We start from the raw sequence: 7,452 nt of genomic DNA on the forward strand, positions 1-7,452 counted from the left end.
CCTCCTCCTCCTCCTCCTCCTCCTCCTCCTCCTCCTCCTCCAAGTGAGAGGAGGAGAGACAGATACAGACTCTAGGATATGCCCTGACCAAGATCTGCCCAGCAACAGCTGTCTGGGGCCTATGCTCTGCCCATCTGGGGCCATGCTCAACTGAGCTATTTTTAGCACCTGAGGCAGAGGCTCCATGGAGCCATCCTCAACACCATCCTCAGCACCCAGGGTCAATGCACTAGAACCAGTTGAGCCATGGCTGTGGAAGGGGAAGAGAGAGAGAGAAGGGGGAGGGGGCAGGGAAGAGAAGCAAATGGTTGCTTCTCCTGTGTGTCCTGACCAGGAATTGAACCCAGGACATCCACATGACAGGCTGATGCTCTACCACTGAGCCAACACCCCAGGGCCTGTATCACATTCTTAATTCTGCATTAAAGAGCAGTTAAAATGATCATACATTAAGTGGGAATCAATTTTTTTGTCCCAAGGCATTGTGCAAAGGTAAATGAAAGATACATTTCACCCACAGGAATTCACTGTACAGGAGACAGACTGAGTAGCTCAGGACCTGGGGTTTGCCACAACAGAATAAAAATTGGGAGCATATTCTGTGGGCTGGACAAGCTATACCATAAGTTCTCCTTCTAATTTATTTATAATGCATACTGAACCACTGTCAGTGATATAAGACAAATGTCAATTAGACAATCAGCATACATTTACTCTGGCCCAAGGCATGAATGAGCATGTAGATACAATGTACAATTGTAACACAAACAGCACCCTACTTCCAAGTAAGCAGAGCAGGGACCTAGGAGGACTTATAACATATTTTTGGACAGGGTGAAACAGTCACCCTGCCCTTGATACCCAACTCTCACAATTAAAGCTTTCTTCCTTTAGCTAGAGCATTAAATTCCTATTAAATGCAACTGACCCTGAAAAGGGCAGCAGTCATTTGTGTCTAAGTATGAATGAGTGTGGTCAGCTTTCTCCTAAAAGAAGAAGGAGAACAAGAAGGAGGAGAAGGAGGAGAAGAAGGAGGAGGAGGAGAAGGAGGAGGAGGAGGAGGAGGAGGAAAAGGAAGAGGAAGGAGGCAGAGGAGGAAGAGGAGGAGGAAGAAAAGGAAGAGGAAGGAGGGGGAGGAGGAGGAGGAGGGAGAAGAGGAAGGAGGAAGAGGAGGAGGAAGAAGAACAAGAAGGAGGAGGAGGAGGAGGAGGAGGAGGAAAAGGAAGAGGAAGGAGGGGGAGGAGAAGAAGAAAGCATGAGGACAAAACTCCCCTCTAATGAAATAGAAAACTAAAGTAGGTAACTGTAAAAGGGCTCTAGTCTTTTCATACTCATACCTTACTTCAATAACAGTGAACTAAATTATGTAATTATAATTACAAATAAGTAGATTTAGGAACAAGCTCTGTAATGCACTGTAATATGACACTTTTCTGAGGGGAATAGGTACACAGGGAAGCACTGGAGAGCCCCAACTGATAGAAGCTCGGCAGCCTGGGGAACCAGGCAACATGTGGATTGGTCACAAGCTTCACTTGTATGTCACCATTCTGCTCAAGGTCAGGTCTCTCTGCCTACCATTGTCAACTCTCCTTTTGCTGATTCAGGGATCCAATATTGCACAAAACCCAAATAAGCAAATGTCATCATATTGCTGAGACACATGCTATGGCAGATATGTTTACTGTGAGCTACATGCTAGGCATACCCAGGTGCTTTGTATATTTATTGTTTTCTTTGAGTCTCGGCACAATGCTTTAAGATGGCGTCATCATTCCATTCTACAAATGAGGAAACTGAGGCATAGACAGGTTGATTTCCCCAAAGACAAACCAGGCTATGAAGAGGCAAAATCAGGATTCAAACCTAGGTCCATTGACTCCCAAGCCTAAGCTCCTTTTTACTGTTTTGTTGAATATTGTATGTGTTCCTATGAAATACCCCTGATATCCATGTGCCATTCATGAATTTAAACTTTTGCAGAGCACTGAATGCCAGACCCCAGGCTGTGCATGAGGAATATGATGCTAAGGAAATTCAAATCCAATAAATAAAACACAGCAGAGCGCCTGGGTTCAAATGCAAACTCTACTTCTAATTGGTGTGTGTGAGCCTCAGGGAAGTTAGTTTATGTCTTTCAATTTCAATTTTTCTGCATGTAAAATAGAGTAAGAGTTCCTACTGCATAAGGTTGTTGGGCAGAACCATGAGATAAATATAGTGATAGCACAGTGTCTGGAAACAGTGAGCACACATTACATGTTAGCTACTATATCATTGTCTCTGATGCTGTGAACAAGCAGGACCCTGGGAGGCAGCCGCATGGCTCGCTGTTCCTTTCACATGTGTGCAGAGGAGGAAGGAGGAAGGAGTTTCTCCGGCTCTGGACAAAGTCTACAACATCCTGTTTCTGAGGATTCCTAGGTAATGAAGAGTCTTTAAGTCACTTTGAATACTGAAAACTGTCTTAATTCAGAAATCAGAATGGCCTGTCCCATGTAAGAAGTACAGATTCTCACCTGGTTTACTGTGACATCATTTCTGGGGAAGGTTTGGCTGAAGGCTGACAGGGGTTACTGAGGAAGACAGGTCTCCCCCTTCTCCCTTCCCCACAGCGCCTCCCAGCCTTCCCACAGCAGCCTGGCTTTGGTCCCCAGCTCATCACCACGTTTCTCACCCTGCCTTAGGCAAAGAAAGTGGATGGAAAAGAGGTAGAAGGGCAGAAAGTCATTCTTAAACTAATTCTCTTTAGGGCCAGTTTCTTGCATTTGGGGCCTTTTTTGCTTTGAGTGTTTAAAAATGACCCTGTCTCACAATTTCTTCGAAACTTCCCCCTCCCCCCCCAAATTTTTAGGAATATTTGACTACTCTTCCTCTTACAAAGGTAATGTTTTATTCTCGGGCTGGCCACCTCTTTTTTCGATGGCTTTCCTGTAGGGGAGCCTCCAGGCAGCAATCTTGGGAAGGATTTACAATGACTCCAGACTGACTCGGGCTCCCACGTGGCTCACATTTGCTCTGAAGGAAACTGCCAACCACCTCCAACAAATCCTTGGAGCGGCCCTCTTGCTCTGCTGTCAGAGCTGCTAGCCTGTCTTTGCTTTTTATAATTTCTAGGCAAGATTCAAAAAGCACTCCTGTCTCCGGAACTGCTAGAGACACGTGTGGTCCAATTCAGGCTCCTCCCCTGACTGGAGTGGAAGGCAGAGCACTCAGCCTGCTGTTTCTGGGGCCAAGGGGCCAGCACTCCCAGCACCCGCTCTTCGAAAGAAATCCTCCTCCGTATCAAACTTCCCACCTCCACTCTCTTGATCCTTCAATATCCACAATGGGGGTGGTTTTTTCCCTAAAAGTCAAGAACTCATGGAAATTTCTATCTTTGGATGGTACCTAACTTTGAAATTTCATACTTATAGCATCTTGGTGCCTCAATCAAAACATCCAGTTGAATATTCTGGTACCTTATTTTTATCATTTTTATTGAAATGATAAAGAACTGTCACACAGTAGGGTATGTGCTACAATACAAATATAAACAAATTGCGATACTATAGAGGGCAGATAAACACATTTTATCCAGGTGTGAGAGCAGAAGTCAGGCGTGGAAGGCTTCATGGAGGCGGTGACATGACATTTAAATTGAAACTTCAAGGATCTATTTGTTCATTTAACAAATATTTATTGAGTAGCTATTATGTTCTAAGCAGTATTCCAGGTGCTCAGGATCTGTGAGTGAAAAAACAAAAACCCCTGCTCTCACAGAGTTGATAGTCTACTAGGGAGTTGGGAGGACAGGCAACAAACACAATAAACGCATTTGATAGAAGGTGATAAATGCTATGAGAGATAAAGTGTTGGGCAGGAAAAAGACGTTCATGAACCAGGAAAGAGGAAGGACATCCAAAGAAGGAAAACAGGACAAAGGCTTGGAGGCTTAAGGGGAATGGCATAATCAGAGTGGCCTAACGGGGTGGTGTGGCCGGTGTCCAGCAACATCAAAGACGCAACTGCGCGTCCCTGCTGCAGGTTCCTCCCTGAGCACTCAGTTACTGCACGCTGCCCGCCACTTTCTTCCTGCAGCCCTTGAGAGTTTGCCGTTTCCACTTATCCCCATGGACACATATCTAACACCGAAAAAGAGAAGAAGTGCAAGTAAAGGAACTAAAAAAAAATTTTTTTTAAATGTTTGGTTAAAATCCCCTAAGACAGTGAGCTTTGGTGCCTATTCAATAATAATCCAAAAATAATAATCAAGCACCTATTCCATAGCAGGCATAGCGCTGGTGCTATGGACACGGTACTGTGCAAGGTGGATACTGCCCTTGTCCTTGTACCAGAGCATAGCACGAATGAGAAGCAAGTCCCACAGGCCTGTGCAGGATCCAGCACGACCAGCCTTCTGACGGGCAATAGTAGGTCCCGCTACTCGGGGCCCATCGGTAACATCGCCTGATGGAAGACAGGACGGCCATGCCCAAGGAAGAGAAATGAGAAACCTCTGTGCTACCTGCTTCACAGGCACCCTATAGACAGTAGATGGAAGCCGAGAGGTAAAATGACAGATTGAAAAGGACTAGAGGTGGTGCAGTGGTGAGTTAGGTTAATAACCGAAGAAACAGAGGTTATGTGTGGCGCCCCTGCCCGCCCTTATCCCAGAGCATCCGACTGGTAGAAGCCCAGCCAATAGCAACAAGGCCTGTAAGCTGTACTTACCATAGCTGTAACCATAATGTCAAATGTACCTTAAAGGATGCGCCTAATTTTTTTTTTCTTTATATAAAGCCCATAGTCTTCAGGATGAAGCTAACCCTCAGGCTAAAAATTCCCCATTGTCAGACGAACCCCATGCCTTCCATCATCAGTAATTAAGTTTCTGTGAAGGAGGTTGAGGTAATCAGTTTGGAGACAGGCTCCCCCCCCAAAATAAAGCTTCCGACCCTCATGCTGTACTCAAAGATAGCAACTCAGGAAACAAATTGTGTTCTCCTACTTTAAAAGGAAAATATGGGCTCATTAACAAAAGAGTTGCAGGGATAAGGGGAAAAAACAAAAACAAAAAAAAACACCTTTATTCTGAAGTTATGACCTGAATCTCTTTTGAAATGTGGGGCTTTGCTGCCCTCTACCTTCCACTATGAGAACTACTGAGCAGAGAGAGAATTGGAAATCACTGACTCATTGAAGGACAGTATCTTTCATACTCACACGCACATGCACACAACCCCCCAAAAACTTGGGGGCTCCAAAAGCATCCTCTATCATATCAACCCTAGTATTATCTAAATAGTAAACCGTGGTTACCGAGACGTAGTCTTAACACTGTGAGGCCCCCGTGGCGGCCTCGAGCACAGGCCACCATGGCTCTTGCTCCCAGAAGCTGCTCTGGCTGTGCTCTTTCTGGAATAATCCTCTGACTTCAGCCACCACTTCCACGCTGACAGAGAATCTCCAGCATGGAATCTCTACTCCAATGGAGCCTTGGCTGCGGTAGGGGAAGAGAGAGACAGAGAGGAAGGAGAGGGGGAGAGGTGGAGAAGCAGATGGGCACTTATCCTGTGTACCCTGGCCGGGAATCAAACCTGGGACTCCTACACGCCAGGCCGACGCTCTACCACTGAGCCAACCGGCCAGGGCCTTGTCCTCCTTTTTGATATTGGAAGACTAATCTGTAAATATCCGTCTTCGTTCAATGCAGTCAATCCATTGCGTGTGGTGTAATGTATTTGTATCTAAATGAGTACTTTTTTCTTACAATTATTAAAAATTAATAGGCATATAAGCATAATTACAATATAAAATATTACAAATGTTTTTATTATGCATTTATTATATTATAGTGTATTAGTTGCAATGAATAAAATGGTTTTTTAATGTACGATACTGTTTTCTTCAATTTATTTTTGACCTTTTCATTATAAAAACGTTGGTCACCTTATAAGTGTAATATCAGTGCTCAGTGTGTCCCTTACTTTCTGTGCCTGTCTCCACATAGTACCTAGCAGAGTACATTGTTTATGTTCTTCAATAAGTATTTGAGTAAATTAATAAAACTATGAAATGTTACTAGATAGCTGAACTTCAGGGTCATTACTCACTTCCCAAGCTCAAGGAAAAGAATAAGTTTGAGAGTCTAACAAATTCTGTGAATTCCATTATTTTAAAAATTCTTCATCACTGAAACTCTACTCATAACAGAGTTAAGTGCACAAGCTTGGGAATCAGATAGAACTAGGCATGAATTCCAGCTCTGCTATTTACCAGCTGTGTGAAGCCAGGGGTGAGGCATCTGGGGAAAAGCTAGAGGGACCTATTAAGAAAACCTTAATTGGCAAGGAAGATTTCAATGTGACTGTCATTCAGCTATGTCTTTGCTCTATGGTCTAATGTCTAAATAGAGAACTGTGAGTTAAAACTGAAAGATCCGTTAATAGTTTGGATTACCATTCAGCAAATAAACATGCAATCACTTTCACCTTCCACTGTGGGTGTATGTCCCTGCCTTTTGACTTTCATGTTGCCTGTGTGTCTTGCTTTATAAAGTCAATGATACGTTTGAAAATATAACAAAAGTAGAAGGTTGAAATGTGCTAACATGATTGGGCTTGCCTATTTGCACATCTTTTTTTCACCATAAACATGACTCTGGTAGCTACTGATTCAAGAATAAGAGATATTTGGAACAGACCTGGATCAAATCTGTAGCTTGAAGCCAAACCTCACTGATCCCACCAAGATCAAATCAATCCCAGCCAAACTACAGGCACAAGAGTAAGAAAAATAACAAAAAATATGTATATAGTGTCTGCCACTGAGTTTGGGGTAGATTATGCATCACTGTTATAAAAACAACTGAAACAAAGTACATTTCCAAAACTCTTTATCTACAAAAACTCTCTAAGACATAGGTGCAGAAGTTTCCTGCTTTTGGATCATTCTAATAAAGTAGTTATCAACCAGGGGAGATTTTGCTCCAAGGCAAACATTTGCCAATGTCTGAAGACACTTTTGGTTGTCTTAAATTGGGAGGCACATTACTGACATCTGGTGGGCAGAGGCCTGAGATGCTGCTGAACACCCTACAATCCACAGGACGCCTCTGCAACAAAGAACTTATCTAGTCCCAAATGTCTACGGCGCTGAAGCTGAGAAACTATGTCCTAATATAATATGATACAAATAAGGATGAGATACTCTTTCTCATTTTGCCACATACCTCTGCTCAGCCTGTGCACTTGTGGCAGCACTGAATGATTAATTAGTCGTGTCAATACATTTGAGTGCCTGCCACCACACTACCTACACCAAGGATCCAGTGATGAATTTAAAAAAAAAAAAAAAAAAAACGCTCACTGTTCTCATGGGTCTTACAGTCTAGTGAAGTAGACAGGTGATAAGCAAATAAATGATTTCAGATATAGTGAGAAGTGAAAGGTACTGGGATAAAGAATGACT

Source organism: Saccopteryx leptura, chromosome 3 (genome assembly GCF_036850995.1).
Source record: "Saccopteryx leptura isolate mSacLep1 chromosome 3, mSacLep1_pri_phased_curated, whole genome shotgun sequence".
NCBI lineage: Eukaryota > Metazoa > Chordata > Mammalia > Chiroptera > Emballonuridae > Saccopteryx > Saccopteryx leptura.